The 15,708-nt window shown below is 35.6% G+C and overlaps 1 protein-coding gene across 1 annotated transcript in view; it reads right to left on the reverse strand.

The window, feature by feature from the left end:
* LOC117989332 (uncharacterized protein CG43867) overlaps nt 1-15,708 on the reverse strand; it is a 352,469-nt gene that overhangs the window by 38,601 nt on the left and 298,160 nt on the right. The window lies entirely within an intron of this gene.

Genomic DNA, 15,708 nt, shown 5'->3' on the forward strand with positions numbered 1-15,708 from the left:
TAGCGTATTATAGCAGGCAAACGTCCCCTGAAGAAAGGAATTTCCACTCTTATGAACTGGAAACTTTAGCGGTCGTATGTTCTCTGCGGAAGTTCAGGGTCTATTTGTTAGGAAAGTCATTTAAAATTGTCACAGATTGCAGTGCTCTCCGCTCCACGTTTTCAAAGCGAGACTTGATCCCGAGAATAGCACGCTGGTGGCTTTTGCTGCAGGAATTTCAATGTTCAGTTGAATATAGGCCAGGTGTGAAGATGGGCCACGTAGACGCCCTGTCTCGTAATCCTGTTGTGAGCTCGGAAGAATCTCTCGTCGAAAATGTTCCCGCTGTTAGGTCAATTAGCAATGAGGATTGGCTGCATACACTTCAGCTGGGAGATACAGAGCTTTGTAGGATAAAAAGTATCTTAAGTTGTAACCATGATGAGAAGGGGCTCAGATACATAAAAGATAACTTTTTAATAAAAGATAATAAGTTGTTTCGTTATTTAGGGTCAGATAAGGATAACGTGCGTTGGGTAGTGCCAAAGGGTGCGAGGTGGCAGATATGTCGCATGAACCATGACGATATTGGTCACTTTGGGGTGGAGAAGACACTCGAAAGGATAAAGAGAAAATATTGGTTTGGGAAAATGTCAAAGTTCGTTAAAAAATATGTGAATTCATGCATTGAATGTGCGTATGCCAAAACCCGTCCAAAGTCAAGTGAAGGTCTGCTGCACCCTATCACTAAAGTAGATGTGCCGTTTCATACCATACATGTTGACCACCTCGGACCTTTCGTCAAATCAAAGCGAGGCTATACACATTTGCTCGTGATTGTAGATGGTTTCACCAAATTTTGTTTCATTAAGCCCGTTAGAAATACCAACAGTTTAAACGCAATAAGAGCTCTAGACGACATATTCTTCACATTTAGAGTTCCTGACCGTATTATAAGTGACCGCGGTAGCTGTTTCACTTCTCACACATTCACTCGATTTTGCTTGGATAAGGGCACTAAGCACATTCTTAACGCAGTAGCTAGCCCTAGGTCGAATGGTCAAGTAGAAAGGTACAATCGTACCATTCTTGACTCCTTAAAGGCAATGACGGTGAAATACGGTGAGAAAGATTGGGATAGTCATTTGGGGAAAATTCAATGGGGACTGAACAACACCATCCAGAAAACAATCGGTAGAACGCCGTCAGAGGTACTGTTCGGAACTCCCATGAACAGCGAAATGAATCCTATTCTTAATGCTGCATCCAAAAGCTCTGATGGAAACTGTGACGTCAGTATCTTGCGTCAAGGGGTTAAAGATAGGATTGACAGCGAACAGGTGAAGCAGAAACAAACCTTCGACAAGGGCAGAAAACCAGCCCGAGTTTATACTGTAGGTGACCTAGTTAAGATAACTAAAACATGTTTTAATAATGATGGACAGAGCAAAAAGCTCATGCCCTCGTACATAGGGCCCTACCGCGTCACTAAAGTCTTAGGCAAGGATAGATATCAAGTAGCGCCGGTGCCAGGTTTGATAGGCATGCAAAGCAAACGACCCACAACGGTTGCCGCCAACCGTATGATGCCATGGATACATATTGCTGCTTTGGAGGTGAACGGTTCGGATACCAGTAGCAACTCTGATAGTGAGAATTGATTAAACCATAGCTAAATAGTCGATCACAGTACACATGATTTTAGCTTACAATGTTATATTATGTTCACCTTTTTGTGTGTGTGTGTTTTTGTTTCGTATTAGCCCTTGATGCATTGAAACTACAGACAATTATTTTCCATTGTTACAGATCAGGCACGAGAATTGATTGGATCGTGTCCTGATACAACAGAAACACTAGAACTAGGCACGAGAATTGATCGGATCGTGTCCTGGTACGAGAATATTAGAATCAGGCACGAGAATTGATCGGATCGTGTCCTGATACAACAGAAACACTAGAACTAGGCACGAGAATTGATCGGATCGTGTCCTGGTACGAGAATATTAGAGTATGTTGCCCCACTAACTGCCACAAGTAAATAGATCGTCTTGTAGGCACGTCTGACGGGGTTTTCTCGATAAATCTATCATTTAAGGAATAATCTGATAATGGGTTATTCGATTAATTGATCGTTCGAATCCCAATTAATAGATATTCGTAAGTGATGGAAAACATTAATTGATCGTTGCTCTTCTTATAAAGCAGATGGATAAATATAATTAACTACGAAGTAATACTTATCCGATGAATAATAACCAGTAGAATATAATGAAATATTGTTATAAGTATATTAATATTTTGATTTGAAATGAGATTAAAGATAATACACCTAGATTAAATGAGATTAAAGATAGTACCTACAAGTTTACTTGTGCAACTAATATATTGATGTTTGTGATTGTTGCGTTAATCATGCTGATTGCAATGTATAAAATATAGATACAAGTTGAGAATATAGTTTATATTTTGATATGATACATATAGGATATTGTGTTATTCAGTTGCTAAAATATGTATATTAATTATTAAACGTCGCCATTATTATTTGTGTATCATCATAATAGCACTATAATAAGAATGTAGGTTGGTATGATGTAAAGAATGAACAACTGGCTAAGTTCCGATTGTTAGGATGCCTCCTGGCGACATGTGCGGGGCGCACACGTTGTCAGGACGGTCGATTGTTAGGATCTTAAGTAAAATAGCTTCAAAATTTTATTATATTTTATTTTTCACCATGGCAACTTTACTTTTAAATAGATTATCAGTTATCATTCTGTGTTTATTGACGCTGGTTGTTGTAAAATGGCGGGAACCGGCCAGATTGTTGACTGTCACGTTGGCAACTCTGTTTTTAAATGTCAGCATTCTGTGACTGGTTGACGCTAGTTGGCGCAAAACGGTGGGGACCAATCGGATTGTTATTGTCACGTTGTCCAACTTAATTTTCAAATACACTATCTGTTGTCACTCGTTGATTGGGTAACGCCAGTTGGCGCGGAGTGGTGACCAATCAGATTGGGTTTCCCCTACCTTGAGGGTTCGAAACTTAGCCAGAGGTTGGGGGAGTTTGCAGAGATCATTCTCTAGAGAGATGCTGAGTACAGCACAAATTGTGAATAGTGCGGTTAATAGTAATTATAATCAAATAAGTAATTAAGAGATTAATAAAAGTAATATTAACGCAGTAACGTGTTCGTATCTTTTCCGAGTTCCTTCAGCGCTATCTCGCCGCAGGGTGTTCTTTTTATAATACTACTTCAAAAACAATCAAAAAAAATTATGTAACTCAAAAAATATTTGGATCATAATTCATTTTGTAACTTCCAGGAACAAATAGGACGTGACAGTGTTGTGAAAAAATAGTAGGTAGGTACTAGGTAAGTACCTAACAGTAGTTGATAGACAAATTCTATAATATCATCTAGGTTATCTAGGTATCTAGTTGACTATGTTAAAGTCATAATAACAATACTTGACATCAAATAAGCCGCATAAACCGATACTTTTCATCGTATAACTGTTAATTAACCTTAATACATAATATAAAGATACTGTAGTCTGTATGTCAGATGTTGTGGTTCATGATTACTTGTACAGTCAACCGCAATTTGACATTGATAAAGAGATCATAAGCCTCATTATATCATAATCATTAAAAGATGCAACGTTATGTTAATCCATACTTTAATATCAAAATGCGAAAGTGTGTCTGTCTGCTAGCTTTTCACGGCTCAACAGTTTAACCGATTTAGATGAAATTTGGTACAGAGTTAGCTTACACCCCGGTAAAGGACATAGGCTACTTTTTATCCCGGAGAATTAAAGAGTTGCCACGGGATTTTTAAAAAATCTAAATCAAACCACGCACCATGGAGTCACGGGCACCATCTAGTATTACTTATTTTATATTTTCATTACAGGTGCTATAGATATAGAAATACTTAGATACACAGTAAATCAAAATATGAGACAATAATAATGACATAATATTATTAGGTATTAGAATTGCCTAAAAAATCCTTGACTTTCTTGACTGATCCCTAAAGAAAGTAAAATACATACCAGGCTACATATTTATGGCATAAATTTGCCAGCTGTATGGCGCCATTTTCAAATGTTAAAAGTTTTACTTTTTAGTTAGTTTTTTGGCAGGACAGTCATGTTTTTTATTGTTTTGATTAAGTACAATTTTGAGATGTCATGTCATATCTAAAGTACGGATTAGTCCCTTTCTACTTTTGACATAAATCTTGACATAGAGATCAAATCTGGCGAGTCCTTTATCAAATTGTATGCATTATACACAATATAATCCGTATGATGGTCTTGTCATCACATTCAGTATACTTACATCTGCCCGCATTGGCGTGTACGAACAACATTTTGACGGCTTCACGCCTCACGTCTCGACGCTGAATCATCGCCACATTTCAGTTTATAATCCACAGTTAATCCATTTACACATCACTCATCATAAGTTTATTATACACTATAACTGCACAAGTTTGCTGACTCCTTATTTATTTATCATAGTCGGATATTAACATCTAAGTATAAAAAAATTAAATTTAGGACCAGAATGCTAAATGCATCTAAAAAGTAAAGTAGGTAGGTACCTAAGCAGGCCATAATTTAATTTGCGTGCTTTTGGCAATTTTCCTAAACAGTAACGTTAAATATTTTGAGATACCTAGTCTTAACATTTAAACTTTAATGTATTCATAGATTAGAGTTCATATTTACTAATCAAATATGAAATGTTAAAGCTCTAACACTGAGTTGTTCGAAACAAATTCAAAAACATAAGTGGAGATTAAACTAATTTAATCACAAGAATTCTATGGGGTCTCGACTTTCGTGATTAAATTAGTTTAACCTCTACTTACATTTTTTTAAATCACTTTCGAACAACTGAACTTGCCATTATGATTTCTAGGTTTTTTTACACCCAGTTGTACGACAATATATTTGTTTTCTAATATTGAGATAAGTGATAGGAAAACCTTTAGGTACCAATATAGGCGAGGAACAATGAAAGTTAACGATGAAGGAATACCCAGGAATAGATCGCATTAATCACAAACGCCGTAATTTGCCTGACTCACGACACGAGGGGGACCACGCCGTGAATATCCAGAACTTTCTATATCGGGTAACAGTAACACTTACACGGCGAAGTAAAATAAATAGACGCGTCGAGGAAGCTCTAAAGTGGACAGTAAAATACGCATGAATCAAAAGATGGATGAAACTTGTGATGTTATTACTCTACACTCTACAGTTAACTTAAGCTTAAATAGTAAAGTTAAATCAATATTTAACTGAAGATTTAGAAAAAAGTTAATGAGGATATCAAAACCGCTTCATCATCAACACCAGCTGCATTAATACCGTAATTAAATTTGATAGGTTTAGGTACGGAGAAAGCTTTGAAATTTAATCCATTAATTTTAATTTGCGGTCAAGTGTAAACATCGAGGAAGCACACAACTTGGTTCATTACTAAGCTCTGTCTAATTAAACCGTTGGCAGCAATGAATTGTTCAGTTAGAGGCTTCCTTATTTAATCCATGGGCCGACAGTAGTTAATTTTGTGATGGAACCGTGAGGAAGTAAGTAGTAAAAATGAAACTTTTACAACCTGTAAGCACAATAATTATAGCCACCGAAAGGAGACAAACCTTATTTTGATTCTAATAAAATGTGTTCTGGAGTCTAGTGGAAACAAAACAGTCTGTACTTAGTTGAATAAAACACATTAATGGAAAATAATAATAAATAAAATGTCATTTTACCGACCACTGCCAAGCAAAGTTACCCATATATCATAAAAAACATAGAAAATACAATAATTAAAAATGAACGCATCCTAAGTTACACCGGATATTAAAAATTTCGTCTCTTGGTCGAAATTCGAATTACCTATTCATTTTCACTTTTATGAAACCATTTTTTGTTTTTTTTACACAAAATTAGTTTTACGCATCGGAGCGAGACCAATAATTATTAATCTATGGTTTTACGTATTGAATCGTATTTTGAATGTATTTGTTAATTCTCTACTTGATTCTCTAACTACAGTCATTTCTTAATTCAAAACTTGTTGGGCAAAAAAATCTTCGCTTTGTTCTTCACAAATGTTCGATAAGCAAATCAATATTTGCGTGCGTCACGTGCGTGTTATGTAATGGACAGACAATAGACATTGTACATGCATGCAATACAAAATATAAAAGTCCAAATGAAGTGATGCGACCCAAAAGTGCCGGATGCGACCGTCAGGGGCACAGAGGCATTCCCGATCGCGATTCTGGTTAAACTTTGATCTATTCTTACATGCCAAATGGTTCATGTCACTTTTAAAGAGATTTGTTGCGTTAACAAACCAATAAACAACAGTTGGATTAAGCAGTGACCACGAATTAGAATCGCATCTTCTTCGTCCTGGGCTGTTTCCGAGTTTTTATTCTAAACCTTTATAAACAGTAAATTATTAATGAAAGACAATGTGTATTTCTATTGCCGCTATAACAACAAAATATGATAAAAAAATTAAAATGGCCGTCATGCAAATTAAGAAAAACTTAAAGTGTTATTTTTTGTATGATGGTACGGAACCCTTCCTGTAAGAGCCCGACACGCACTTGACCGTTTTTTTTAATTGGCTTCACGGCTCTGGGTTCTAGCATTTCTGAGCCTTTATTGACAGCCTGTCTTAATGTTAGGAGCAATTGCCTAATCGGATAAACGAGTCAGGTCATGAATATTATTTTCCACTGTTGAGTAATTGGTTAACGTTATTATTAACAGGGTATTAGACCCGCAACACACAAGAAAAAGTAAAAGTCCGTTTTAGCAATAGACTGCTCTGTCAATAAACCTAGCATAATAGAGTAGGTACGTAAAATCTCTATACTTAGAGCCTAGACTAGATTTAGGTAGGTATAAAAGAACAGTACTAAAAGTTCATGACTCTGCTGTTTTATTATAATTATTATGAGTTATGACGTCATAATGCACTAAATTACTCAGCGTTCATAGTGTACTTACATAGTACTTACTGCACTTGGGTTCAAAAGGACTAGAATCCAGAGCCGTAAAGCCAAATAAAAAAATACTGCACTTACAGGAGGAGGTTTTTTATACCTATTGTTCACCTCTTGGCATGAAACGCAATCTCTCCAATGCTCCCAACAATCTCTATGCGATACTTTCTACATTTACCTAACTCATGCCATGCATAAAATGTGCATTCATTTTACACTTTAGTGGGCCCTTACTAAGGGCTACTTACTATGTGTTTCGATTAAGAAAACCAGCGCCAAATCTTTTTTTTTAATTTTAGGTAGCGCTTAGCCGCAATCAGACCATCACATTATGATAGAGCGCGCTTGGCTAGATCTAGAAGATGCCTTTCACCCTTGACGGAAAGATATTAAAGTTGAGGGGAAAACTGATACCGGAAGTGCGTTCCATACAGATCCTAGCAGTTCGAAATGAAAAACGAGTTAGCAAATTACTTCGAATGTGTATAATCTATGAATTTACAAATTAGCTTTTGCTCGCGATTTCATTCACGTGAACTTTTTTAACCTATAAGCACTCGGGGATAATATACCTATATATATATATATATCTATCAGTGAAAGAATTTTCAGAATCGGATCATTAGTTCTGGAGATTAAGAACAGTACCTAGGTACCCAGTCACTTACAAACTACAAATTACCCCCTTTTTATAGATTTACCCATAAATTATGACGTTTGGCAGGGTGGCGAGATTTTTCAATTCTTGTTCATTAAAAACAGCTTTCACAAAGGCAATCGATAGTTTTAAACAGCTATCATTTTTTACGCGCGATGCGGCGAAACTTTTCTCATTATGGGCGCCGGCGACCGCGGCCCGTGGAACTGTCCGACACTCGTTAAACATAAAATATTGATTAAATCAAACTGTAATTATAAACAAAGTATTAACGAGCTTCATACTAGCGGCTTTCACAAGCTTTAGTTTGAGAAAAAAAAAAAAAGAAACATCATGAACGAATGGTAGAGATACACATGGCTTGAAGGTACGAGAGCTTACTACGTATGTTACATAGTTGAATTTCCCAGTCACATTCAACTTTTCTCGAGTCGTACAGTAGGTAAGTTCATATACATACCTACCTTATAAGTACGTAAGGAGATACGTAGGTAATTAGATCTCAAGTTCTAATTAACTTTGCCTCAGAGACTGTAAGAGTTAAGAGCACGTAGGTAATAAATCAGAGGCAATTGTTAACCTGTATTTGTGCTCAGATTACTAAATTATAAGCAAGAGGCTTGCAGAGGTTGATGTGATAAGGTGTTTTTATAGTCCTTTAGAAAAAAAAGGAACCCTTATTCATACGATCACTCTAGGGTCCGTTAGTCTGTCTGTCTGTAAAGGGAATCAAATCTTATAAGATATTTACGACATAGAATCGTGAAATTCGGCAGGTTGCAAATTGCACAGCCTTTAGAATAACAACTCGACTTACAGCACAAGTAAAGGGGAAAAAATTGAAAAGTGTTATTTCTTTACGGAGCCCTCGTGTCCGAGTATGGCACACTTTTGACCACAATCACACCAGATGGGAAGTGATGTTGTTGTCTAAAATGGTAGATACGCGTCTGTCTGGAAGATGCTTATGCACTCTTGTTCTGAAGATACCGGGATTTCTCTCCAGACCTTTAACTAGATACCCATGCAAAAAAATCACGTTGCTCCATTGCGACGTGATTGAAGGACAAACCAACAAACAAACACACTTTCGTATTTATAATATGGGTAGTGATTTTAGGATAGCGATTTTTTCCTGATTGCGATATTATTATGCGATCAGTCCTTTCGACTATGAAAAAAAGTCGTGTGATTTTTCTCATCTGTCTGTATGACCTAGTTCCCACTAAAAGGCATATTAGAATGGACCTAGATCAAGGTCTATCAAGGTCATGTTTTTCTTTTTAGATATCTCAGAGAGATTGAAACAGTGACTTGGTCTGCCAGCTGATTGAGATGATAAATTAAACTATTCGACGATTCAAAAGCACTTGTCAAAGTTTACTTGAATAAAAATATATTCTATTCTATTCTATGGTGCTTTTTCTATTCTAGCCGCGATTTCTATTTGGCGCTATTCTATTTCTTATTTCAATATCAATCATTTAAATAAAAACCTTATTTAATCAACCAAGAATTAATTTAATTCAAAACTATTTCAATTAAATCGGGCCACATTAATTCCACCATTCCGCCCGCAGCTCATTACGTATTCGGAATAATTACGATACGGAACGAAGTTGTTTCCGATAATCGAATACAGTAGGTACAGACCTACAATGTGAATTGTTGAGCTTAATTTATTAATCCTTGACGTACTTAATACCACAATTTATATTATATTAATTCACGTAAGTATTACAATTCAGACTTCAGTTAATATTGTTTGAATTAGTTACTCCAACACGCAAATTATCGCCTAATTAGGTAGGTACTTAACTTGCTCTACCCAATGTTTCGAACGCTACAGTAAAAATAAATGGCTTCGGTATCAAATATCGGATGTAGAGTTACAAAGGTAAACTAAGCACCTAATTACCTAGGTACCAGTTTTAATTAATTTAAATTATGTGTGTTTTGTAGGTATTTATATGTACCTATCTACCTAGAATAATCATAATCAAAATCTTATTTATATTTTATTTCAGATTATCTTCACAATGCTTACGAATGAATCAATGTAGAAATCTTGCACGCTTTACTCAAAACCACAGACAACATAAATTGAGTAAAAAAGAAGAGCATAGTTATTAATAATATAAAGTCGTGTTCACATTCACATTTCCGAATTCCAAGCAATTTAAACTTGCAGCCGCGAGGTTAATTTTAAATTTCGAATATGGTATGCGTCGTATGCGTTTGCCACGAATATTGGGTACTAACTAATTATTAATTAACTAATTAAATAAGTAGGTAGGTAGGCATTTATAGCAGCCAACAATTTCTGAAGTGTCAATTGTAAAATATTTAGGTAAAAGTATAAATTAATCACATTTAAAATGTAATAATTTTATTGGCGCTATTTTTTAAAAACGTTATTTATCCACAGACAACACACACTAGGATTAAAAAATATGCACATAAAGTCGAGTTTACACGAACGTTTCCAACCGACTTGAACTTGCGGTCGGGGTTAATTTTAAATTTCGAACACGGCATGCGACGTATGCGCCCGCTGCGGCGCGGAAGTGAACTAACCGAGCAGAGCCAGCGATATCCTACAGGACGTTCCGCCGCGCTACATTTTATGGATCGATATTTACATAGTACTTTTAATATTCTACCGTTGACTTGTTTATTTTTATCTTTATGGCTAAGATTGCTTGAAAGATATGCCTTTTAAGATTGAGTGGCTGAGTGCTGTCAAATGGGAATGATGAAGCAGTTAGTTTTATTTTTCCAATAGCGGAAGAGTAAATCACGGAGTGTTTAATCTGTAAAATAAAATTGACTTTCTCAGATTTACGTTTATACGTTACCACGGATCTATCAAAAACAGGTCCTGGGTTCTGTACCTGGGTTCGATACATCATTTAAAAAATCATTTTCTAAAAATAACTATACCTTAAATTGGAAATCTGCATTCAAAAGACAATAGGTACTTACCTCCCCTAGTTGGAAATTAAAAGAGTATTTTGTGTTCGTAGATAGAATAAAATGCTAATACACTAAGATAATAAAAAGGTTTTTTTTTTTGATAGAAACAATAATTATTATTATTTTAATACCAATTTATAAGAAACTGTGAGTATTATTTAGTGCAATTTAGCTTTATGCAATGTTCTATAATGATTAAAATACTGGATAAGATCGTATGATTAATTATAAGAATTTTTCTTACAAAATGTTAATAACGACCCGGAAGAGAAAAATACAATAAAAATAAATTAACGCATCTCGGAGTATTATTTATAAAACAATGAAGGAATGAATGAATGGAATGATAATATAATTAAGCTTCGAAGCTAGTTTCCCGCATAGCAATGATGCCTTGCGGTCACTGAAGATACTAGTGCTGTTGGAATTCTGAATATCACTGCAATATTCACTGGAATTTCAGATCAGCGACTTCATCCACGTAAATTTAGGTTTTTAAAAATCCCGTGGAAACTCTATCCAGAATAAAAAGTAGCCTATGTTACTCTCCAGGCGTTGAACCATATCCATCCAAAAATCACGTCGATCCGTTGCTCCATTGCGTTGCAACAAACAAACACACATCCATATTTGTAATACCATTGAACTCACATGAATATCTACATGATTTTATAGGAATTTTTATATTACCTACTTAAAACTTGTCTAAAATTAAGAAAATATCATCCGGGAAATTGAAAAATAAATAGAATAATGGATACTTTTAAGGGGAACGAATGGAACGGATAGAACGGAAAGGACTAATTCATTAATCCATTCATCCATTAATCAATCTATTCATCCTTCCATTTATTCATTAATTCATTATTAAATTTTATTTATTTTTATTTTTTTTATTTATTTTATTTTATTTTATTTGACTAACCAACAACATTTACACATACACAAGTATTTACATACAAAAAGATTTATAACTAAAGGACACATAGCATAAACGTTAACAACTGGCTAGTACAAAAGATTTAGGTACAATGATGTAATGACTTTAAAAGGCAGTAAAGTAAAGCAAAATGTAATAAGGAATTAGCACGTTAAATCGATTAAGTCTCATTACAAACTGATTAATTAGCTCCCTTTCGCAGGGAGATAATGACGTTACGACGAAAGCAGGTTGTCGTAGAATTAAAAATATTTAGCTGTCGATCTTTCTGATGAAGCGTATTAAATTGATGACAAATGCGATTGAGGAAAGAGTGCGTCGCAAAAACAGTGCGGCAGGGCTTAGTTGGAAATACGTTGTAAGTGCGAGTTGCTCGTTTTGGGATTTTACAATTTAGACCTATTTTTGACAAAAGTGTGGTATCCGTTTGATTGTTGATGATTTTATGCAGTAGGATTGTATCAAGTAGCATACGGTGCAAGCATAGAGAATCGAGTTTAAAATATTTTAACTTGTCTTCATAAGAGGAATTGACAAGCTTTCTATTGAATTTAAAGAGAAGTCTTCAATAAATATAGATGATTCAATTTTTCTATTGCGGTTTTAGGTTTAGTTTGGTTTTACAAAATATAGCCATATATTTTTAGTAGATATCAGTCGTGTTAATTTAGTTTACCAGCCCCAAGCATCGAACTTTGAACGTTCATATTATGAGAAAGTTATAGGAATTTCGTTCAATACAATACCAGTAGACAGCCAAGAGTTCAATGATCACTATAATATTTAAGCTCCATTGAATATCGCAGAGATATTTAGAATTCTAACAGCACTATCATCTTCCGTGAGGCATCATTGTTATGCGAGGCCAAGCTTCGAAGCTTGATTATTGTCATTCCTTTCCTTCATTGTTTCATACATAATAGGATATGCGTCGATTTCTTTTTATTTATTTATACTTTACCAGGTTTATTTCTTAATCCATATATTAATATAAATTATTATATTATAATAGTTATCTACCTATTCAATATTATTAATACTAATATTTAATCCATACTTCCATACTACATCCATATCCATACTAATCCATACTAATATTATAAATGCGAAAGTGTGTCTGCCTGTCTGCTATGTTTTCATGATCCATCCGGTTAGCTGACTTTGATTACTTGCCTCCCGGGGACGGACATAGGCTATTTATTATTCCGGAAAATTAAAGAGTTCCCACGTGATATTTAAAAAAGCTGAATTACCGTAGACGATGTTTCGCAAAAAACTGTTCATTCTCTTATCACCAACATTTTGTAGTAAGGTTTGACGTAAAATACGAAAATAATAATTTCATAAATATTCATAGCAGCCAAATAGGAGTGTACAAAACGACATTTCTAGTATTACGCATGAGTTGCGCTCATTTTGTATGCAAATTTCTTCAGCTACACCTCTGTACCAGAAAGGCAAAGTAGACAAAAGAATGTAATTTTCGTACTTTCTATTTTTTGTGTCAAATAATTTATTTTTTGGAAACTATGTATTGTGTAGTGTGTACGGTGTGTACGGCAAAGTAGACAAAAGAATGTAATTTTCGTACTTTCTATTTTTTGTGTCAAATAATTTATTTTTTGGAAACTATGTATTGTGTAGTGTGTACGGTACTTTATGCAAATTAGTATTTTAGGGTTACAGGGGGTTATTTGCTTCAATATGCCTATTTGGAATTCAGAGCTGTGAAGCCAGTAAGAAAGATTATTATAAATGATATTATATTGTATTGGACAATTTCATCTCTCTACTTTAATAGGTAGATACAGCCCGCTGACAGACACACGGACGGACGGGGAGCGGAGTCTTAGTAATAGGGTCGTGTTAGGACCCTTCGAGTACGGAAGCCTAAAAGTCAATAAAATAAATAAAATCCAAAGAGAAGTTCTGAAATTGCCTAGATTTAAAAAAACGTAGCTTTGATAAAATAGTGAAAGAAATGCAAGACGGCAAAAAACTTGACAATACGGAAAAGAGTCGTAAAATAATGCTAGTAGAGTGTAGACTAATCTCAAGAGATATGCTCTCACAACAGACCCATAAGTCACATGGAAGAATAACAATAAGTTACCTAAAAAGTGTACAAAAGTAGACAAAAGTGCAGTTTTATTGCGCTGCGTCGAGACGCTTTCTGATTTCTGAACGACGATATTTTTTTTTTAAATTACGGCTCCGTCTTCAGCTTCTAGTCTTTTTGAGACTAAATATTAGCTTTATATTATTTATATTTATTTATTCTTTGAGCCGGCAGGGATTAGTCGGGATGATGGCAAGAGACCTGATGGATTGACGCTGGTTCCCTGGGAACGGGGACGGGCGCTAATGTGGGACGCAACTTGCGTTGACACATTGGCCCCGTGTCATATCAGGAAGACAGCATCAAGACCGGGAGCCGCAGCAGAGACGGCTGAAAACGGCAAGCGGCGCAAGTATGCCTCTCTTATAGAGAGTTACATTTTTGTGCCGTTTGCCGTGGATACCCTGGGGCCATGGAGTCTTAGTGCTAAAAAATTTTTACGAGACATTTCACCGCGATTAATAGCCTCATCTGGTGACAGAAGGGCTGGCTCATTTTTTGCGCAACGGATCAGCCTGGCTGTCCAGCGCGGAAATGCAGCCAGTATTCTTGGCACCATTCCACGCGGTCATGATTTATAATAGTAATTAGATAAGGCTAGTTTTAAGTTTTATTGTAATAAAAAAAAAACTGATTGTATTAAGCCAGAAAAAAAAAATATTAGCAGCTTTTGATATGTTTACGTTGAATACATAGGTTTCACGATTAACCCATCGCCGGCTTACTACAGAGTACGGGTCTCCTCTCAGAGTGAGAAGGGTTTTGGTCATAGTCTACCAGGCTGGCCATATGCGGATTGGTAGACTTCACACACCTTTGAGAATATTATGGAGAATTCTCAGGTATGCAGGTTGCACGATGTTTTCTTTCACTGTTAAAGCAAGTGATATTAATTAACGGACGGACGTCCTAACTACCTTCTGGGCTATCACAGGCTTTTTAGATGATAAATCTAAACTAAACTGAATTGTTGCCAGTTCTCAATAATAAATAACTTTCTCAATTTTCTCGATTAGGTAATAAATAAAAATATGATGGCAAACCCAAGGTCAATGTTGGCAACAACTGGATCCCATCCAAATGACATAATCAATATACCCACGACCTATTTAAAAGGTTTCCCATATCTGATTACATAATATTCGGGGCATAGTAAAGTAATAAATTATCTTATATACTAAGAGATTGTCCACTGACGCATCTTAGTCTTTCTTGGTTAGAGATACACTTCGTTCACGTGTTCTTTCAGCACATTACACTATGTACACTGTAACTTATCACTATACACTAATTCAAAAGGTTTGGTCCTTTTTAGTCTTTTCACTGTCTCCGTTACGTCAAGCAGCTGGATTGCTTCAACGTTAACGTGGTGGTGAAGCCTATAGTCGTGGGCTTTGGCAAATTTGGTGATAACTTTATGGACGTATTCAATTTGAAGGTCCCGATGAATATCGTCATTTCTGATGTACCAGGGTGCATTTACAATATTCCTGAGTACTTTGTTTTGGAACCGTTGGATGATTTGGATGTTACTTTTTTTGGTACAGCCCCACAGCTGTATGCCATAAGTCCAAATGGGCATCAGGACTTGTCTGTACAAAATAATCTTGTTGTGTATTGACAGCGAGGAATATCTACCAAGTAGCCAATACATCTGTTTATACTTTATATCAAGTTCTTTCCTTTTTTTCTTGACATGAGCTTTCCAGCGCAACTTCACATCAAGTGTCATACCAAGGTATTTAGCTGTATCCACGTAGGAGATTTTTTGGTCGTTTATGAAGACAGCGTGGTACTTTTTTGTTTTATTTGTGAAATCTATATGAACTGACTTTGATTCACTTAGCTTTATTCTCCACTTTTTAGTCCACTTATAGACTTTATTTAGCGCTATTTGTACGTTACCCACTGCCTCTTCATGTGTGCCTCCTACGGCCATAATGGCAGTATCATCAGCAAAAGTGGCAATAGTATTGTTTTCAAG

This window comes from Maniola hyperantus, chromosome 16, assembly GCF_902806685.2.
Source record: "Maniola hyperantus chromosome 16, iAphHyp1.2, whole genome shotgun sequence".
NCBI classification, from domain to species: domain Eukaryota; kingdom Metazoa; phylum Arthropoda; class Insecta; order Lepidoptera; family Nymphalidae; genus Maniola; species Maniola hyperantus.